This window comes from Sorex fumeus, unplaced genomic scaffold (assembly GCF_029834395.1).
Source record: "Sorex fumeus unplaced genomic scaffold, SorFum_2.1 ptg000045l, whole genome shotgun sequence".
In the NCBI taxonomy this organism is placed as follows: Eukaryota; Metazoa; Chordata; class Mammalia; order Eulipotyphla; family Soricidae; genus Sorex; species Sorex fumeus.
In genome coordinates this window covers 10,685,829-10,705,687 of record NW_026606102.1, presented here as the reverse complement: position 1 = coordinate 10,705,687, position 19,859 = coordinate 10,685,829, and the positions used below count along the sequence as shown (strand labels likewise).

At 43.9% G+C, this 19,859-nt stretch overlaps 1 protein-coding gene across 4 annotated transcripts in view; it reads right to left on the bottom strand.

Moving 5' to 3' along the window:
• DAB1 (DAB adaptor protein 1) overlaps nucleotides 1-19,859 on the bottom strand; it is a 413,306-nt gene that overhangs the window by 37,991 nt on the left and 355,456 nt on the right. The window lies entirely within an intron of this gene.

Here is a 19,859-nt window from a genome sequence, read left to right as displayed (position 1 = left end):
ACTTCCTGTGAAGATGAACATTTCTAATCTGTATTTACTTATATAGTACCCAGTAATGGCAGGTGGCTGCTGAGTACTTCAGATATATAGCTAAGGTGTTGACTAATGGACTCAGATTTTAATTGTCTTTAACTCAAATTTAATTTTATTTATTTATTGGAAATAGCCATATATAGCTTGTGCTACTGTGCTGGGTAGTACAGATCTACACAGATTTTTTTTTAACTCTGAAGTTTCTGGCTGACTGCTTTCTAAATACAAGATATATTCCTTCCTTATATATTCAATTATTTTAAGGAATTTTCTACCTTGACATTGACTGAAAAAGGTCTACATGAAATTTCCATGTCTAGACATTATATTGAAATCAAATTCTGTTTGTAGAGACAGCAGCCTGATAGAAAAAGGATTTTTCATCGTGTGGGCTAAGCTAGAGCCAGAAAAGTGTGTTTTTTGTTTGTTTTGTATTTGAGCAATAATGAGAGTCGTTGGTGGCAAATGAGGCGGGGGGGGGTGAGAAACACACAAAGCAGGGGTTCTCCTGGCAGTGTTCTGGGGGCCATGCAGTGTTGCAGATTGGACCCAGGACTCCTGCAGGAAAAGCATGGGCCCTAGGCCTTTAAACATCTTCCCGGCCCTATTTATAGGACCTTCTAAAAGGCAATTAAGCTGTGTGTTTCCAGCGGAAACCCATGAAGAATCACTATCATTCCAGTGGAACAGAAATCCCATTTAATGTCAACAGGTGCCAGGTGGGCTGAGAGGAGAAGCTCTGTGAACTCATCAGATGCAGTGTTTATTGAACAGAGGAAATGGTGTTAGTTGTAGAATTTTCTTCTGTAATGATTGAAAAGTTGCCTCTATTCAAAGCTGGGCCTTATTTAGAAGAAAATAGCCTTTATCTGTTCAGTTACGGATCCAAGAAGATCCTCAAGTTTTGTATAGAAAGTTAGGGAGGGCAGAGAGAGAGATTTTATGATGAAACATACATTTTCATTTGAAATGCATAAAGCATAACTTTCTAAAAAAATCCCTGGATGATGAAATAATAATATCTGGCTTTCTTAAAGTTGAGTCAGTCTTTGGATAGTGTTATTCCCCAACAATTTCTATTTATTTCTTTTTTTTACTTTTTATTTGATTTAAGGTTTTTAGTGAGAAAAAGTTTTTATTAAAAGAAATTTGGAGGGATTTGGGGGAAAAGAATGAAAATGATACATATCAAGATAGAACATGGACTTCTCCAGAGTAGAAAAGGCTTCTTTTTAATGGTAAAACAAAAAAACAAACAAAACATGTCAGGTAAGACCTACATTATTCATTTCTATCTATATGGTGTGTGTGTGGAGGCGGGGGAGACATCATAGCCTCATGGTGCACAGGGCTTACTTCTGGCTCTATACTCAGGGATCAATCTTGGAGGGGCTTGACAGACTATACTTGGTGCTGGGGACAGAACCCAAGTCTGTGTGCAAGTCAAGTACCCTATTCCTATCCATTCAAGACCCCCTTCAGACATATTTAAGAGAATAGTACTGTTAGTTTTAGGAATCAGCAACAAGCTCTAAAAGCAACTTGCTTAACTGTCTTGATACCAGTTAAACTGCCATTTCTCTACTACTTGGCCCAGTTCCTAGCAACCTCCCCATTTTACTTTTATATTCTTTGTTTGGCTATTTCACAAATCTCTTATAAGTGGAAGCATTTGTGTCTGTTCTGTGATTGGCTTATTTTACAGAGCCTATGATCCTCCAGGTTCAGCCACATGCTCACCTTTAACTGACTGTACTTCCATAGAGCTGAGTAATATTCTATTGTATGTACATATGTTTCCTTTATTTACTCATCTATCAATGATGCTTTACCTTCACACACAAAAAGAAAGTTGAGAATGGGAACTGGAGTGGTGAAGGGAATTTTCTGGAGTTTTATTAAGGTGTTTTAAGAAGACAAACCCTTTGGAAGAAGGCCAGAGTACCAAACACATGACCTGAACTCAAGAGCTAGAAAGAAAAAACAGGAGACAGGAATGACCAAGAAACCTGCCTCTGCAGTTCTGAGTTGACCTTCTCAACTTTAACTGAGTGTCAAGAAAATCAATTTCTTTGCCTTTGAAAACAATGGATGCGTCTAAAATAAGGATTCCAGGTGAAGCAGGATGGAAAAGTAGAGGTCAGAGAAAGCAGCTTTGAGGACAGCTGAAGTCTGACTGGAATTTCTTTGGTGACTTCCTCTGTCTCTCTGATATGTTTCTTCCCTGGCAAAAAAATATAGGCTCAATAATACTTATAGAGTGGGATGGCTGGGAGGAAAGCTGTGGGAAGGTGAATATATAATAAAGTTATAGCACAATGGGCAGAGCAGAATCCTAATGGACGCTAGTTCCCTCTCCAAAATCACCCAAAGGATAAGAAGGATGGGAGGGAGAGACTAGGAAAAAGGAACAGGGGAGAGAGAGAGAGGGAGAAGGATGGAAAGAGAGAGAGTTTAGAAGGGAGATAAAGGAAAGTGAGAGGGCGAGGCAAAGGGACAGGGAGAGAGGAGAGGGACAGAGAACGAAAGCTCAGAAAGGAAAGGAAATGGAGAGTCAGAGCAAAGTATGGAAGGAAAGAGATCAAGGGAGAGGGAAAAAGAGGAAGGAAAGAAAGAGAGAAGGAAGGTTTTGTCAATAAGCCTTTTGTACAATTTATCACCCTCATCCCATTAAAAAGAGAGAAGGAAGGAAGGAGTGAAGATGGAAGAGAGGAAGGAAGGGAAGGAGGGTAGCTGAGGAAATATCTCCTTAGTTGAGGGAAGGCAGGTTGCAGCCCATCGCAGCAGTTTGGGGAGCACTGGTCCTGGGAGGGGATGAAGTCACCGGAAAAGAAGTTCAAAGTATGGTCCTCACAGAGCAGACAGTGGGCCACAGCATGGTCTTGCTCCTGTACCTCCTCTCCGATATTATTTTGGGAGTGCTGTTTGGGGGCTACTCCTGGCCCTGTGCTCAGGGGTCACTCCTGATGGTTCTAGGTGGTAGGGATTGAATTGGGGTGAGCAGCATACAAGGCAAGTGATTTCCTTACCCTTGAACTGTCACTTGGGACATTTACCAGTGCTGAAACTGCAGAGAACACAATATTCTGGGAGGAAGCTCCATCATTCCACCTTCCCCAAGCCCTTTCCTTCTCTAATGTGTTTTTATCCCCCATTCTGCATCCCTATTTCAAAACCTAGGTAGCAACTCCAAGTTTTCAAGCTGTCTATTTTTCTAGACCACATCTCTCACTTTTTGAAAATATATATAAGAATGGATTTGGGGCATGATTACATGACTAGTAGCTGATAATGATTACATGGCACTAATAATTTGATTGCTAACAGTGACCAAGAGAAGGGGAGACATATAGGGACTGTGGAAAGTGATGGGTGGTATGAGGGCAGCATGGTACTGATAGTGAAAGTTGCTGTAGACCATGAAACCCAATACACACATGAGTCTGCATCTCTTTACTGGACCCCAGGCTAAGGCATAGTCCTTGTTCTTGTGTCATATGGAGCAGATGCACAAGAGAAGTGGCAGTTCCCACACAGTGGGTATCAGAAAGGAGATCATTCATGTATAGCCTTTAGTACCCTGTGCCTGGCTGAAGGTTCCTGGAGTGATTCAATTCAGTGCTTGGTACAGACAGCCCAAAACCCCATCTGGAGGAGTCAGGGATATGGGGGCAGCAGACCTGTTGCAACAGGGCACCTGAATGTGATAGTGTTGACGCTGCTGTCACAGAGAGAAACAATGATTTAGCTCTTTCAAGGGTGACAACCAAAGGGGCTCTTGGAGGAATACTGTAAACACCAACCAAGCATTGTGCCCAGAAGAGCTGTGGGGACAACATTCTCTTACCCTTGGAGGAGCTTCTTGTCCTTCAGGTTCTAGCACCAACCCATGCCTTATCCCAAAGATCTGCCTTTGGTCAAGGAGCACTGTAGACGGGCAGACCCCTTCCTTGCTTTAGCTCTTATAGCAAAGGAAAAGGGAGAATGCAAGATGGCATCACTCTATTAGTGTCTGTCAACAAATACACAGATAAGTCCAAGTGCTAAGGTACAGAGGGAAAACTAGACACCGGAGTAGAAGCTTTCCCAAAGTCCATGGTCTTGTTCTATGAACTTCCTCTTTCCTAATCACTTCCTCTCTTAAGCATCTATTCTTTTCACTCTGTATTAGAGGAAAAAGTGCCATGCTTTTTCTAAAATGTGAAAGAGGTGGCATGAGTTCAAACCTTGAAGAAGGGAGAGAATGAAAATTGCAGTCATGTGCAATCGGCTCTCCTGGACAGGGTGACAAGGTTTCAACGCCCATTTCTTGGAAGAGGGAAAGGAAACTTCTCCAAAAGTCCATCTTTTCTTTGCTCACAGGGCTCTCTGGAAAAGGCTATTCCCATTGTCTAGCTGGTGCCCAACAGTAACAAGAAATGTTGGCTGAAGTCAAAATCAAGCAAGAGCAGCAGAGGTTCAGGCCAAAGGAGAATAAAGCAGAAGAAATCAAAGGCCCTGACACACTTCTCCATGTATGGGTTCAGTTCCAGGGCATCCAGTCATGAATGGATCAACTCTTTTCTAGATGGCCATGAGGAGCAAGGCCCAGTGCTAGTGATGGAAGGATGGAAACCTTGCTGTGGCTTCTATGAATGGCAACTACCAAACCTCCCATGGAGAAGGGTGATCACGATCAGAACACAACTGCCTCACAGTCACACTGTGAAACTCCAAAGAGGAGCTTGTCACTGCTTCCAGGCCACACAGTGTGGGAGTCACTCCACTATGAACCACCAAGACAGAAATGCTGCTTTTGTGTAAATGAATTCCAAGTAGTACTCTAATCTTTCGACTTTCTCTTTGTTGTGAAACTAAGACCTTGTCAGAGATATCCCAGCAGAAAACCTGAAATATAAGCAAGTAAGACGTTGACCTGCCAGTCACACCTCCTGTTCTGTGGGTTCCAGGTTAAGCCAACCACTTGAAGGAGCATTTATTAGAAACAAGACACTTTTGTGAGACTGATATCATGGCACTTTGGCCAGTTTGATGAAATACAGAACTGCAGAGTGTGGGTCAGAAGAGACGGCACAGAACTCTAAGCCAAGACAATCTGACATTTTTCCCCCATTGAGGAAACTGAGGTGTGACAGTTTTTGACAATAATAACAGTGGCTGAGCTGGGATGAAATTCTTAAGTCCCTACACCTTGTCTGCTTCCTTTCCACCCCTACACATCTCCTTGCTCTAGACCAGGACAGAGTAAGAGGTCAGAGCAAAAAAAACCTGGATCAACTGTAGCCCTGAAGAAGGAGCAGTTTACCCATACATAATCCAGGAAGAAATGTCCATCTCACAATAGGAGCTAGGCATTTCAGAGGCATTCTGAAGATCAAATGAGGTGGTGGTTGCCAACAGACTGAGGTGGAAGGCAGTTCTGTTTCTGAGAGATCGGGATAAGCAGGACACTAGACCATATTTGACTGATTGCCCAACCTACAAATAGTTTGTTACTCTGTGGCACAATCTCACAGGTCCTCTAAAGAGGTCTCTCAATACCCTCCTTACCTTCCCAGGCTTTGGTATAAGACATTCAATGCTTCTCTGAACAACATACACATCCAGTTATAATGGTGGACTCTTTTCTGCTCTACTAGATATGCAGAGACTCTTAAACTCCTTGTTTGGGAAATAGCATTACACTCATCTTTGTACTTCTAAGAACTATATAGCCCATTGGTCCACACATGAGGAAACTATATGGACAGATTTGTTTAAGAAAAGTAGTGGTGAAAAGGATAAGTTTGCTTAAACAAATGAAGAGAAAACTGAACAGGAAGATGCTTGATGATAGAATTACTTACTAAATGGAGAGTCTGTGACCCAGCAGGTGGTTCTGAATGCTCAGCATGTGCAAGCACACACACATGCATGCACACACCCTTCTCCCCAGAAACTTGGCATCTGCTATCATAAATTCCAGAAAGGACTAGCCACTCTGTTGTTTGATCAGATGAAGGTTTGCAATCAGACCAAATGACCCCAGTTCTAACTGCAAAGAAATACTGCAGAGATGTGCCAGAGAAATTTACGAGAACAGGTAGATGCTCAACTTAAGCCCTTTGCAATACCTGGCTAGTCTTTTTATCTGAATTTCTCAAGCCATTCCCACTGGTAACTCCCATCATGGTTCAAGGATAATAGATAATTTGTATCATTCCTCTGTACCAGTCGCTAGCCAGTATCTGATCTTATCATCTTCCCCCTGAGTTGTCAGCAAATAGGAAAATGATTGTATCTGATACTGTTCAGAATGCCAGTCTCAATATGTCTAAAACCCTTTTAATCTTCCCAAACCCGATCTTTCATTACCTTCCGATTTCTGTAAGAGCCACCAGGTCCTACCTAGATAACACCCCCCCCCCCCCCCCCCGCACACACACCCAAATGTACCAGTTATTCTGGAATCCCCTCTCTTCTACTCTCTGGCATATTTATTTATTAAGAAGTGCTGATTCCGTCTCTGGACCATCTCCCAGCTCTGTCTGCTTCTCTCTATCCACTTCCTAGAATCAGGTTAACACCTCTGTTTTAAACCAACTCTTTCTCATGACACCTGGAATAAAATTCCAATCTCCTTCCTGTTTCCTTTCAGACCCTCCTTGTGTCTGAACTCCTAAAACGTTACCCTGTCCAGCATATTCTGGTCAACAATGGTTTTCTCTCAGTTCCACATGGACCCCAGGAACTTTCCTGCTTCTGGGCCTGTGTGTTTGCTTTCTCCCTCATATTCATCATCTGGTTGCCTTTCACTCATAGGACAGAACTGGCACAGATATCACTCCCTTGGGAGACTTCCTCAGACTGTTTTCTGAATGGAGGAGTTCCCCTTTGTTCCTGTTTAGGTTGGTGGCTAGCATTCAGGCTCTGTGAGTCTGTTCCCTTATTGTTGGCAGTTTTCTTCCAGGAGGATGAGCTGCTCTAACTTGTAGAGCCCCTGTGCCTAGCTAGCATCATGCTTGATACACACAGGTGAGACAATATTTGTAGAATGGAGGAAGGCATGAATAGAACAAGACAACGTGATGAGAAACTGATTCTAGGCAGTTCTTAAGAACCACAGAAACTCTATGATTATTAAAAAAGGGAGACTGCATGTATGAATCCCCCTGTCTGCCACTCTGACATTAGAGTTCTGGTCTGTGACTTTGTTTCCTGTTTGTTCTCTGAAGATATAGGGAAGAGGATTATATTCAACAAGATCTCAGATGGATGCTCCAAGCAGCCTTCAACAATCATGTGTTTTCTATGCCCACTCTATAAAATATCTTTTAAACTAAAGTTATATCTTTGTGGTTAGGTCACAAGAGGTTATAATCATTGTTTCTGGTCATGACAGATATATAAAGTCCTGAAATCTACAAATATCTCTTGATTCTTACACAGCCTGACACCCAACCTGCTTTAAGAAATGGAGGTTCCTTAGGATATTAGAAGTAGATCTTTCATATGATCCAATGATTCTACTCCCAGGTATCTTTCTGAAGACTATGTAAACACTAATTGAAAGAATACTGACAAGTCTTTTTTTAATTGCTATAAAGTTCACTGTCACTGTCACTGTCCTCCAGTTGCTCATCAATTTGCTTGAACGGGCCCAGTAACATTGTGAGACTTGTTACTGTGTTTGGCATATCGAATACGTCATGGGTAGCTTGCCAGGCTTTGCCGTGTAGGTGAGATACTCTCGGAAGTTTGCCAGGCTCTCCGGGAGGGGCGGAGGAATCAAACTCAGGTCGGCTGTGTTGGCCGCATGCAAGGCAAATTCCCTCCTTCTGTGCTATAATTACTATAAAGTTAAGACATTAAAAATAAAACATTGTATAGCACAGCAGGTAGGGCGTTTGTCTTGCACGCGGCCGACCCGAGTTCGATTCCCAGCATCCCATATGGTCCCCCAACCACCACCAGGAGTAATTCCTGAGTGCAGAGTCAGGAGTAAACCCTGAGCATTGCTGGGTATGACCCAAAAAGCAAAAATAAATAAATAAATAAAACATTGAAATGTTCATCAGTGGATGACTGGATATAAGAATATGTGGTCTGGTGTGGTAATACCCTCATGCAATATTATTAAACTATTAAAATTATGACATTGTATCATTTTCAAAAACATGGATAGAACATGAGGTGACAGTGATAATAAAAATAATCAGACATAGAAAGACAAATACAAATACTTCACTTATATGTAGAAAATAAGCAAAGCAAATGAAATAATAACTAAACACACAACTAAACACAACTAAAATATCTCTTTTACTACAGCCCTCTTTTATGTAGGCAGAGAAGCAAGAACCTTATCCTTCCGAATCAGGCTTGATTTCCCTTTCCTATTAGCATCGTAATCTCCATCTTCTTACCCATAAAATGGAGAACTGAGGTGTCAAAGTAATTAAAAAAGATACACTGAGTCTAACATCAGAATCCATTGGAGGATATTTGTAAATCCACTACTACATAAATACACAGGAGTTGGGCCAAAATGATCTATAGTGAGGGGAGGGTTTGGGAAGTCACACACTTTTAAGTGTCAGAAATAACTGGCAGGTCATTAGGTCCAAAGGAATCCTGAAACTAGGGGTAGCCAATCAAGCCATGTGTCTGCTCTCAGGCTCCAGGAAAGAATCAGTGAAGGTTTACTTCTTGTCTCTCTTCAAAGTCATTGCAAAAACATGCTTTGGGTTGGGACTGTCACCAATATTTATTTCCTTACTCTCCATGGCCATTAATTTATCTCTTTCTCCTTTTTAAAAACTCGTGTTTGTTCATTATTCTTCTGCATCCACTAATAAAGGCAGTTTGGGAGAAAGAAAGAGCTTCCCCATGATGATTTATCCAGAAAAGCTGAATTACTGTACCAAGAGAGAAAGAGTGTCAGCATCAATGGATATTTATGAGGAAACTGTATATGAGAGCTCTGCTCATTAGCGCTGCTGTAGTTAAGGTTCTGTGAATGTTAATGATCTGTAGAGAGAAATAATGATAGATTCACAGCAGCCGCAGCAGTTCACAGATACCCTGGAATCACATTTTCTTGCCCTGTAACAGATCTCCAAGTAAGCTGATTTATGTCCTGGAAAGGAGCAAGTGTGCATACGGGCACCTGTATGGTAGCATGGGAGCAGCCCTGTTACTGCGTCAGCACAGCAAAGAGAATCAGGAATGAGATGGACAGATGCCTCGTACCTTCTGTTACAAGTCTCACTGTGTTCTGGACTTGGAGACAGTGGGGTCCAGTGGTAAGTGCATTCCCTGGCCACAGGAAAGTTGGCGCTGCATCTTTCTGCTTTGCTCAAAGCACTGTTCACTGTCCTTGGGTAACTGATGAAATCCACCCTCCTTTCACTTTCCAAAGGGACTTCATTTGGATGCTAAGGTGATTCCCCCTAGTTTTAAGATGTAGGAAAGCTGTGTTTTTTTTTTTTTTAGTGATGCCTCCTCTAGATGTGCTATGGGATTTGCCTCTCTATTCAGCAATATCCATTATGGTAGAAGAGAGAGCCCCATGGCACAGTTTCCTGGAAGAGTCTAGAGACCCCATTAAGAGACCACCACTGTCCCAGGTTTGGTAAATGCTCAACATCTTAGAGTTGCAACTGTTTATTTTCCCTGGCCCATGACAGGGGCTCATCTTTATAAGTTCAGCTCTAATCTGGGGCCTGAGCTTTTCTTGATCTTACTGATGGTATTGCTTGAGTCTGGGTAACTTAATTCACTCTTACTCCCACCTGTACCCTAAAAGCACCTTAGTATCTGGATTCATCTTACTCATCCTTTGTCCATATATAGCTCTTAATAGTAATAATAATGAATAACACTGATCACTAAATGCTTTAGTGATCAACAAAAAGTAATCACTGTCACTGTCACTGTCCTCCCGTTGTTCATCGATTTGCTTGAGCGGGCCCAGTAACGTCTCCATTGGAGACTTTGTTGTTACTGTATTTGGCATATCGAATACATCACAGGTAGCTTGCCAGGCTCTGCTGTGCGGCCAAGATACTCTCGGTAGCTTGCCGGGCTCTCCGAGAGGGGTGGAGGAATCGAACTCGGGTCGGCCATGTTGGCTGCGTGCAAGGCAAATGCCATACTACTTATTGAACACTGACTGTGCTGTTCTAGATGGCTCACATGTAATATGTTATTCAACTCATCTAAAGAATTCTTAGAGGTAGGAATCATCATTATTATCCTCACCTGACAGGTGAACTCCATCCCAGCACAAATCCTTTAAATGACCTGTTAAAGACCAGACTACGGTGACTGAGGGAAGGACAGTTCAAGCCCACAGAGTCAGGCTTCCAGGTTCATACAGTAATACCATCTTGTCTACCACGTATAAAGCAGCTCCTCTGCCCATCACACCAGCGACCCAAATCTTCTGTTCTTCACAAGAGCCCAGGGAAGTTGCTCTTCCCATTTTGCAAATGATCACTGGGCAGAATTAATTCAAAACTATCTTCTGTTGGGAACTATCCCCATGTGTGGTTTTGGAGACTGCCTCAAGTCCTGCAGCTGATAAGTGGAAGGTCCCACTCACTAAGTGGCATCTCTGCTGTTCTCACAGGCTCCCGAAGAGCAGGTGCCCCACTTGCATTCACAGAGTTGATCACCGAATAACCAAGTCTCTAATAGGAGATAGGGTGCAGCATATCCCACCAGCATCTCCTAGACCCACCTTCCCATGTCTCCCACCCATGAAAACCACTGGTGGGTTCCTTTGACTGTGATTTTCACACACCCCTTTCTGAATGACTTTCCGTCTAGAAACATCTATCCTTAGAATGACTGAGAAGGGGAAATGGGGCAGTTCCACTGAGACCCTGGATATGAAAGCTGGCCTCAACTAATTTACTCTTTTGTCTACTTGTATAGAAAAGACTACCAGGCCAGTTTCGTGTAAGTGACGGCTCTTGGGTTGGATGAAAAGGGTGAAGGCCATTCCCCCAGAAGACCATTTAAACAGCAGGTATTTGAACAATGGGATGGAGTGATCATGGCTTTATACATAAGTAGATTTTGCCAATGTGTAACAGAGAAAATGGGAAGCACCAGATAACTGCTTTTGGAATTATTTCTTCCCTTTCCTCATTTGCATTTGTGGAAAACAAGTTCCAGGCATGTTTCACAGTGAGTCAACTACAGTTCAATTTTATTCCTTTCACAACAGTACTATTTTCCAACTTTGGATGAAAGAAGCAGAGAGCATCCCAGGATGTTATGCTACTGCCCAGTGTGGCATGGACTGACATCAGGGAGGAAGAGGAAAGGGGTTATGCCCATCTTTGGCAATAACCTAAAGACAGTGGATGGAAAGGTTGGTGTATAGATATGCTTCGAAGGCAGAGATTTAGAACAGTCTGTGGGGAAATATCCGTTATCCAGATAGTGACACGGTTTGGGTCTGGTTCCTTCCCAAAGTTTGTCACCTTAGACTTCAAGTCTTTCTCATTTCCACAGTTATCCGCTAAATTTAGTACATGGTTCCCCTCTCTGCTGGTCACCGTAGGTATGAGTCACAGAGATTTCCACTTCCCTGCCATTTCTGTTCTTTTTTTTCCCAAGCCTATTCTTTCTCATTTCTGTTCTTTTTTTCAAGCCGATTTCTTCTTTAACCTGGATCATCCCATAGTCCTCTGCTTGATTTGTTAATTCTTTGTTTCTCATGTCCTATGTGAAATTCCTTCTATATAATTCTATCTGATGTGGGATTTGAATGGATACACAAAGATAATTCACTTTTTTTTTCTTTTTGGGTCAGACCCAGCAATACATAGCGGTTATTCCTGGCTCATACACTCAGGATACATAGAATTACTCCTGGCAGTGCTCAGGGGAACATATTGGATGCTGGGAATCGAACCTGGGTCTGCCGCGTACAAGGCAAATGCCCTACCTGCTATGCTATTGCTTCAGCCCCAGATAATTCCCTTTTCTTCACAATGACCTACCTACCTTTACAGGCCACCAAAGCAAAGCTGAGGAATGAAAGTGTAGCAGAGTTCACTCTCCTCCCTGAAAGTTCCAGTGGCTTCCAGGGACTGGGAACCAGGCTTCTTGGCACCACATTGCAGGCTCTTGGCTGCTCAGGCTGGATTCCTTAGACATCACATGAGAAGAACGATGTTCTTCTCACTGTAGCTTGTTAATACATGAGTGCCTGAAAACATTGCATGTCTTCTCCCTGACTCCTGTTGCTCCCTTTTTCCAGTACCAACACCTCCCCCACCCCACTTCCCCACACACTTCTTAATATTCTATTATATAAACTTCCTTTCTGGAGAAGAGCTTTCAGCAGAGCTCACCACCTTCCACTCCCCCATGGTATCTGTGGCAAAGCCTCTCACTTTCTTAATATTAATTGTGCTTATTTTTTTATATCTGTCCTCTTCTTGAGACCATTTAAGGTTTAACATCAGCCAGTCTTACTCATCCTTTCATTCCCTGTAAACAGAATACTTCCAGACAGAATATAACCTATCAAGGAAAAGGTTCTTAGCACACCCTTGCCAAATGAATGCATAAATGAGTGAACAGAAGTTGTAAGGGAACGCAAAAGAAAAAGCACTTTCTATTAGCAGGACTCTGGGCTCGTGAAAGTAATTCAATTGCATCCCTTGTGAGCAGGGGATTTGAAGGCAGAGACTCGGGACTGTTCATAAATGCTCTTGGCTAATCCAGAAAGACAACAATAATTCATATTCCTTCTAACTCCAAAATTCTAGGAGTTTAGGAGTCTGCCTCAGAACAATTCTTGTTAACTGCAGCTAAAAGAAAGCCCACCTTTGAAACACCAGAAATGGCCACCTTCTATTTTATTCATGGGAATCTACAGACTGAGATTCCTTTCCATCACTTCAGAACAGTCTTTTCTTGTGTGACATCTATGTTAAGTGTGTTGTGATAATTATAATTTCTCTACAATGTGGTGCTTAATGAGGAAGTGAAACTGACAAATGTTCAAACTAGATTTAATCTAATTATCCAACATCTTGATCCCGATTTCAAACTGGAAGCAAAGCCCATTGCTAAAATATGAATGAAAATTTATTTGCCATGAAGAATGGGGATTGAAGAGTAGGGTGCCATGGTCCAGAGAATTCCTGCCCCACTTCCCACTAATGGCTAGAAGTGCAGCAAGAAATTAAATCCAGGGCAAAGAAAATCAACCCAATATTGGCTATGGCAGCGATGCAAAACTCATATAGAGATGTACCAGTGTTGGCAGGTTAGAAAGTGGGAAAATGAGAAACTTTCTGGTCTTTAAAAATGGGCAGCTTTCATGGGGACTGGTTCTGTGGGACTGAAAAATGCCTTTTTAAAGTCAGAAAGAAGAAGAAAACAATGTGTTGGACAGAGTGAGGGTTCTGAAAAAGTCTTAGGGGACACTGAATTAGAGGTAGGGAAATGTGGTATTGCCTAGGGTCTCATGCCTTGTTCTACAGACTCTAGAAAACTTGAATAATGCCAGGAGGGAACAATTCTGACTCTACCCCTTATCAATGTTGTGATCATGAGGGAACTCTAGGACCTCTTAAAAGATAGCAGCCCAGACCAAAGCTTGCTAGAGCAGAACACACAGCAAAGTCCTGCTTTCCCACAGCTGAGGTCACTGGAGACCACAGCCATCTGGCTAGTGGCCTGACACTAAGCAACAAAGAGAGGAAATGAATGGAGACTGGGGTTTCCAGTCCAGCCATGCAGACTTTGATCAGTTTCTCTCCATGTGGCTTCCTTTCAGCACAGACCTGACAGATCTTGAGCCCCAATTTCAAGCTCCCCAGAAGGAATCAAAGGAGGAGAGGATTTTCGAAGCACCAACTGTGCCCAGTGAGGGGACTCAGATGTTAATACTCAGCTTCTCTGCATTCTGGGCATTGACCTCAGAAGATAAGGTCACAACACACTGTAGTGAACTTCAAAGCAGGAGCTTTGAAGTCAGGGTGACAAGAATGAAGATGGGGGACCTGGCCTGGCGGGTGAGCCACTAAGAGCAACCAAATAAACACGGGAGCATCTGCCGGAGAGATCTCGATGACTTCTTGGCCCACAAATAACTTCTAGCATTGAGGAATCCTTTCCAGACCTATTCTTCTAATTCTTGCTTACACTAAAGAATAAAGACGATGTGCATCGGAGCTACTGTGTATTTTCCTTGGAAAATCAGCTCGGGTGGTATGATAGGTTTTTGGTTTGCCCAGACTGGCCTTTGTTGTCATAATTATAGGCCAGCCTGTAGAAAGAGACAGCAGCCCTCACTCATTACTCTATCTGCACCCTGCAGGACCACAGAAAAGCAAGTCCTCCTCTTCCTCACAGACAATGCTGTTCCCCTCCGTTCCCAAGTCTCTCCCTGGCCAGAGTGGCTGGCAGAGAAAGTATCATTTCCATTTTGTGGCTCAGGAAAAGGAGTCTCCGGGTGTCAAAGTGACTGACAATGGTCACAACCCACATGATGAACAGTCTGCTCATTCCTCTGTTTCCAAATAAATCCACAGTTGTATCACTAGGAACTTGGTGGAAAGTTCCCTTTATCCACTTCACAACTTATGTCCTTTCTATTTCTCACGATGCTAAACTTTTTAAGAATCTTTCTTTGGAAGGTCCTTGACAAAAGGTTCTGCTAGAATCTACTGACTGGTTCTTACTGATAATTAGGGAGTCTTTTATGCCTAATACAACGACATAAAAGGCTCTTCAGCCGGGCAATTAAAAGGGAAAGGATAAAGAATCTTTTCCAGCCACAAAGATATTACAAAGGAGAAGCTCAGAGTGTTTTTCCATGGAACGAATCCTGCCAAGGTTGAGGTCTGTGTCCTTGAAATAGCAGACAGAGAAGGTGAAGTGTTAGCCACATCCAGTGCTGTTGAGCTGTCCTGGCTGACCACAGGCAGCTTGGCTGGGTGCATATCTCTCCCCAGAGGGCCCATGGTGGAAGGTTCATCCTGCTCAAAGGCCGGCGGTGCAAGGAGCACTGAATTATGAATGTAATAATGGGATGCTTAGAGAATACCTCCTGCCCCCCATCAGGGGTGTGTGGTTCTGACAGCCCCCCAAAGGCCAGGCTCTCTGTCCACAGAATATGACCTGCATTTGGAGTTGGCAGAGAAGAAGAGGGTGGGTGGATGTTTCTTCCTAATCTGAGATGGGAACTTATGATAAAAAAAATGAGGGCTCAGTGATGCCTTAGAGAGTGTGAGGGCAGGAGCCACAGTACATTAATAACCTGCTGGGTTGATGTTTCCCAAAGAGGGCTATCCCGTGACCTCACTCGCCAGGTACTGGAACCATGGAGGGGGTGGAGGAACCTCGGGAGCAATTGGGGACACTTTCTGTTTGTTTCCTAAAAGAAAGTAGATTTCTGGGGGGATGTTGGAAACTGATGTTTTATTTATTTATTTATTTATTTATTTATTTATTTATTTTTCCCCAAAAGGAAGCTGGGAGCCAAATCAATCTAGGGACCTCTGGTTTACAAGGAATGTTCATTTCTCATATGCTCAGATCTGGCATTCTTTGAGACTCATGACACAGACCACCCCATCTCTCTAGTCATCTGATGTTCCCTATCATGCTGACACAATTAGGGCTGCAGAGAGCCTGACATGGAGCCACGTGAACAGCAGTGCTAAGCATTTGCCAGCCACACCAGGAAGAGATAAAATGCTTGTTTCCAGGACTGAGTGTGATTCATCCCAAACTGGGCTCTGGGCTCTAAACAGAGGATGGGAGGAGTGCACAGCATACCCCTCCTTGTAGATATGCTAGAAGACGGGGGATGTGGCAGGTGCAAGTGAGCTATAAGCTATAAGCTATACCTCATTTCTCTAGGTAGTGCTCAGAGGGCCATATGGGGTACTGGGATTCAAACCTCATGCCAAACAGCACCTTCCCCTGCTACTAAACTGTCCAGCCCTATGAGCTATAACAACCTCTTGATGTGTCAAGAACAAGAAAAGTGCCTGGAGGACCTGCTCAGCACCTGAAGGTCAGGGCTTGAGGAGGGCTGAAGCATCTAGAAAGAAGAAGACATCTAGAAATGTGAGGGGAAAGTTTTCTAGCCTGCCTAGCTATTTTATACAAAACTCCGGTAACTCTTTTGTGTATGTGTGTGTTTGTGTGTATGGGGGGGAGGGGTGTTGATACATACCCAGCAGTGCTCAGGGTTCACTCCTGACTCTGTGCTCAGTCATTTCTCTAGGTAGTGCTCAGAGGGCCGTATGGGGTACTGGGATTCAAACCTCATGCCAAACAGCACCTTCCCCTGCTACTAAACTGTCCAGCCCTAAACTCTTGTGACTTTTATAACTTATGCAACTTAACTTCATAAGATTCATAACTTATGCAAACCATTTGCATAATCGGATGCTCCGAGGTGGGTGAGAACCATAAAAAATTAATTCACAGTGAATTCTAACTTCTGCTGCCTGACAACGAGGCGACCCCTTGGCCCCAACATCAGATTTGCCATCTTCCCGGGGATATTTCTGTCCATGAAGAGTGATTTAGGCTCTAGGACAGAGGTTCTAGAACTGAGATTGAAAGGATTTCAAGGCACACTGAAATTTACATGTGTCTGTGTGCTTCCCCCTACCCCACATCCTGCCCGTAAATAAGTTACTGTTAAAACCTCAAAGAAATCAGAAATCCTAAGAAGAATTAGATATAATGAAGATTCAAAGTGACTCCTGTTCTCAAGGGTCTCTCTCTCTCGTTCTTTCTCTCATTCTCTCTTTCATTCTCTCTCTTGTTCTCTCTCTCTCTCTCTCTCTCTCTCTGTCTCTTCCTCCTATATCCCCCCTCAAACACACACACGCGAAGAATGGAGGGAAAGCACTATTAAGAGCTCACAGCTTGTGAATCCTCACTCCATACTGAGCACAATGTGGATTCTCACATTTAAGCTCCTTAAGTCTTCACACAACATCACCAAGAAAGGCACCATCTTAAACCCGAAGCTCACATTTTTTTTAGAAACTCCAAGTCCAGTGACTCATCTGAACATATTCAGAGGGAACAGCAATCCACACTGATATTTGCAGAGAGAAGCACAGAGGCCATCACCTAGAATACTTGGCAACCAAAAGGCAGCTCAGTGAGGGCTGTTGGCCAGTCCACTGCTTGCAACAGCCATACATGAAAATGTTTTCATGCAACTGAATCCACCTTCCATTTATGGGAAGGTTTACAGAAATACCTCCTTTCACTCTCCAAACAAAACATCAGGGGAGACATGATTCTCTACAGATGTTGACATCAAGACTAAGAGTGGTGAAAGGTAGCTTAACAATATTCCTCAGGGGGCTGGTTGGCAGTTTTCTTCATTAGTGACCTCAGGCTAGTCCCTCACAGGGGCTCTCTCTGAATACCTGAACACATAGATGAAGAAATTAGGTGGGACCAGATTCCCTTCCCTCCTTGTAGGGGACTTGTCGGAATGCCCAACCCCCCAAGAAGCTGCTGCATGTACACTGCAGCAGTACTAGCTGTCATTCCAGCTCAGGAGCAGGCTGGGGGTACAAACAGGGACATCCTATCCAGGACAGTACACCAGGGATTCCCAGGAATGTGACTTCACAGAGAGAAACATCTAAAGGGAGAAGTCTGGAAAGCAAGACTTCTGAATTACCCCTGGAGGACAACACAAGTGGGGTCAACTTTGCAGTGCTAAGACTATTTCCTCTTTAAAGCCATTTTTGCAAGTTAATTTCATGAATACCCTTTAGCAGATGAAAAGATGAATTGAGGCTTATGGACCAAGAGAAGCCCTGATTACAATAGGTCCGAGTAGGATTGGGAAGCCTTCTGCCTCTCCACTTGAGTCTGGGCTTTTGTGATTGTTAACCAGCAGCCTATCTTTGGCCTCCGGAAATCTCAAAATCACCATGACAGAGTTCTAGAACACTGTGCATTGAAAATCACCTGCAAACAGCTATGCAAACAGCCCAGATCAGACACAGGCCAAGCAAAAGCCTTTGTCCTATGCTTCATCACCACTCCTTCTGTAGTCAAACAAAAACAAATACCTGGGAATACCCACTAAAAGGAAGTAACAAGGTATTTTCAGAAATTTCTTCTAAGGCGAAAACAATTCAGACATTTTCTAACATTTATTGTATATCTCTCTCTCTTTTTTTTTTTTTTTTTGCTCTTTGGGTCACTGTCACTGTCCTCCTGTTATTCATTGATTTGCTCGAGCGGGCCCAGTAACGTCTCCATTGTGACAATTGTTACTGTGTTTGGCATATCGAATACATCATCAGTAGCTTGCCAGGCTTTGCCGTGTAGGCGAGATATTCTTGGTAGCTTGCCAGCCTCTCCGAGAGGGGCGGAGGAATCGAACCTGGGTTGACCAGGTTGGCTGCTAGCAAGGCAAATGCCCTACCTGCTGTGCTATTGCTCCAGCCAGCTCTTTGGGTCACACCCAGCAATGCTGAGGGGTAACTCCTGGATCTGCACTAGGAATTGCTCCTGGAAGTGCTTGGGGGACCATATGGGATACCGGGTATCGAACCCAGGTCAGCCGCATGCAAAGCAAACGCCCTACCTGCAGTACTATCGCTCTGGTCCCATTTATCATATATTCTTAACAAACATTGTTGTTATTGTTTTTGCTGTCAGAAATGGCAGATAGAACCAAGAACCTCACAAAGCTGGGGTCCATCTGCAGCCTAAACAATCCAAGGGCAGCCATCTCATGCCTGGCTTCCACTGACTAGGCTCTGGGCTTTCTTCTGGAAATACAAGGCTTTCAGAAGGCTTCCGGGAGCAGCAGGGAGGAATTCTAACAATGTGCTGGAAGAGTTGTTCATAAAGGAATGATTTGGGGGGTGGAGGGCTGTGCTGACACATCCGGAGCAGGAGTCCAGGAAATCTTGGGAGAATACAATGCTAGAGCTAAGCTGAGCTGAGATGAGAGAGGAGGGTGCACAGGAGGGGAGCAGGGAGGGACTGATGCTTTCTGGAAAGTTCAGTGGCTTTCAGAGAGCTAGACCCAGCAGAGGCAGATAAGAGATAGAGGCTGAGGCTGCCCAACAGCCAAGCTGTAAGGAAAGGAGCCAGGTTGTCCCTCTCTTCCCAGGGCTGTGAAATCTGGGGACAATGTGGCCAGAGTGTTTAATGCATCCACAAAACCTGAGCCAGCCCTCAGAGCCTCTTCCTTATGGGCTAATCCAGGTAAGGCCAGGCCAGGCCACTCAGGCCCAAGTGTAATAGAAGGGCACTTGGTCATGGGACTGGACCTAATGGAACTAACTAGTCTCCAAACAACTCAGTGTTCAGGCCGTGGGGAAGAAAACAGCTGGGTCCTTAGTTGCATCTGCTCTGTGTCTCTACACAGATTTATAAAACGCGGGTTTTAGAATGAGGTCTATGTTGGGCTGTCACTTTTCATTCAAGCTCACAAGCACTGGGGTCAGAAGCTGTACTATGGGCTGGATGATGATGGGTCTGAGAAGCTGGCAGAGTAAGAGAGACTGACAGGAGAGAGACTCTTGGGAAATAGGGGAGCAAGGTTGGGCGTGAAGAATGGACCAGGAAGATACCTTAGTGGAAGCCCCAGGAAAGCGGTCCTGGGAGGGTCTTCGGGGGCTCCTGGTCCCTCTGTTGTTTGGGCTGAAGCCCCTCCACCCATCCATCACAGGGTCTTATTAACATGGGGTCTTTCAGGCTGTGTCTAGTTCCAGGAATAGGTACTTACTCTTGGCTTTGCACACCTCTGACCCACCCCCTGCACCGGGGAAGGTCTCCTGGAGGTGAAAGAAGCTTGTGTGTGATGCATC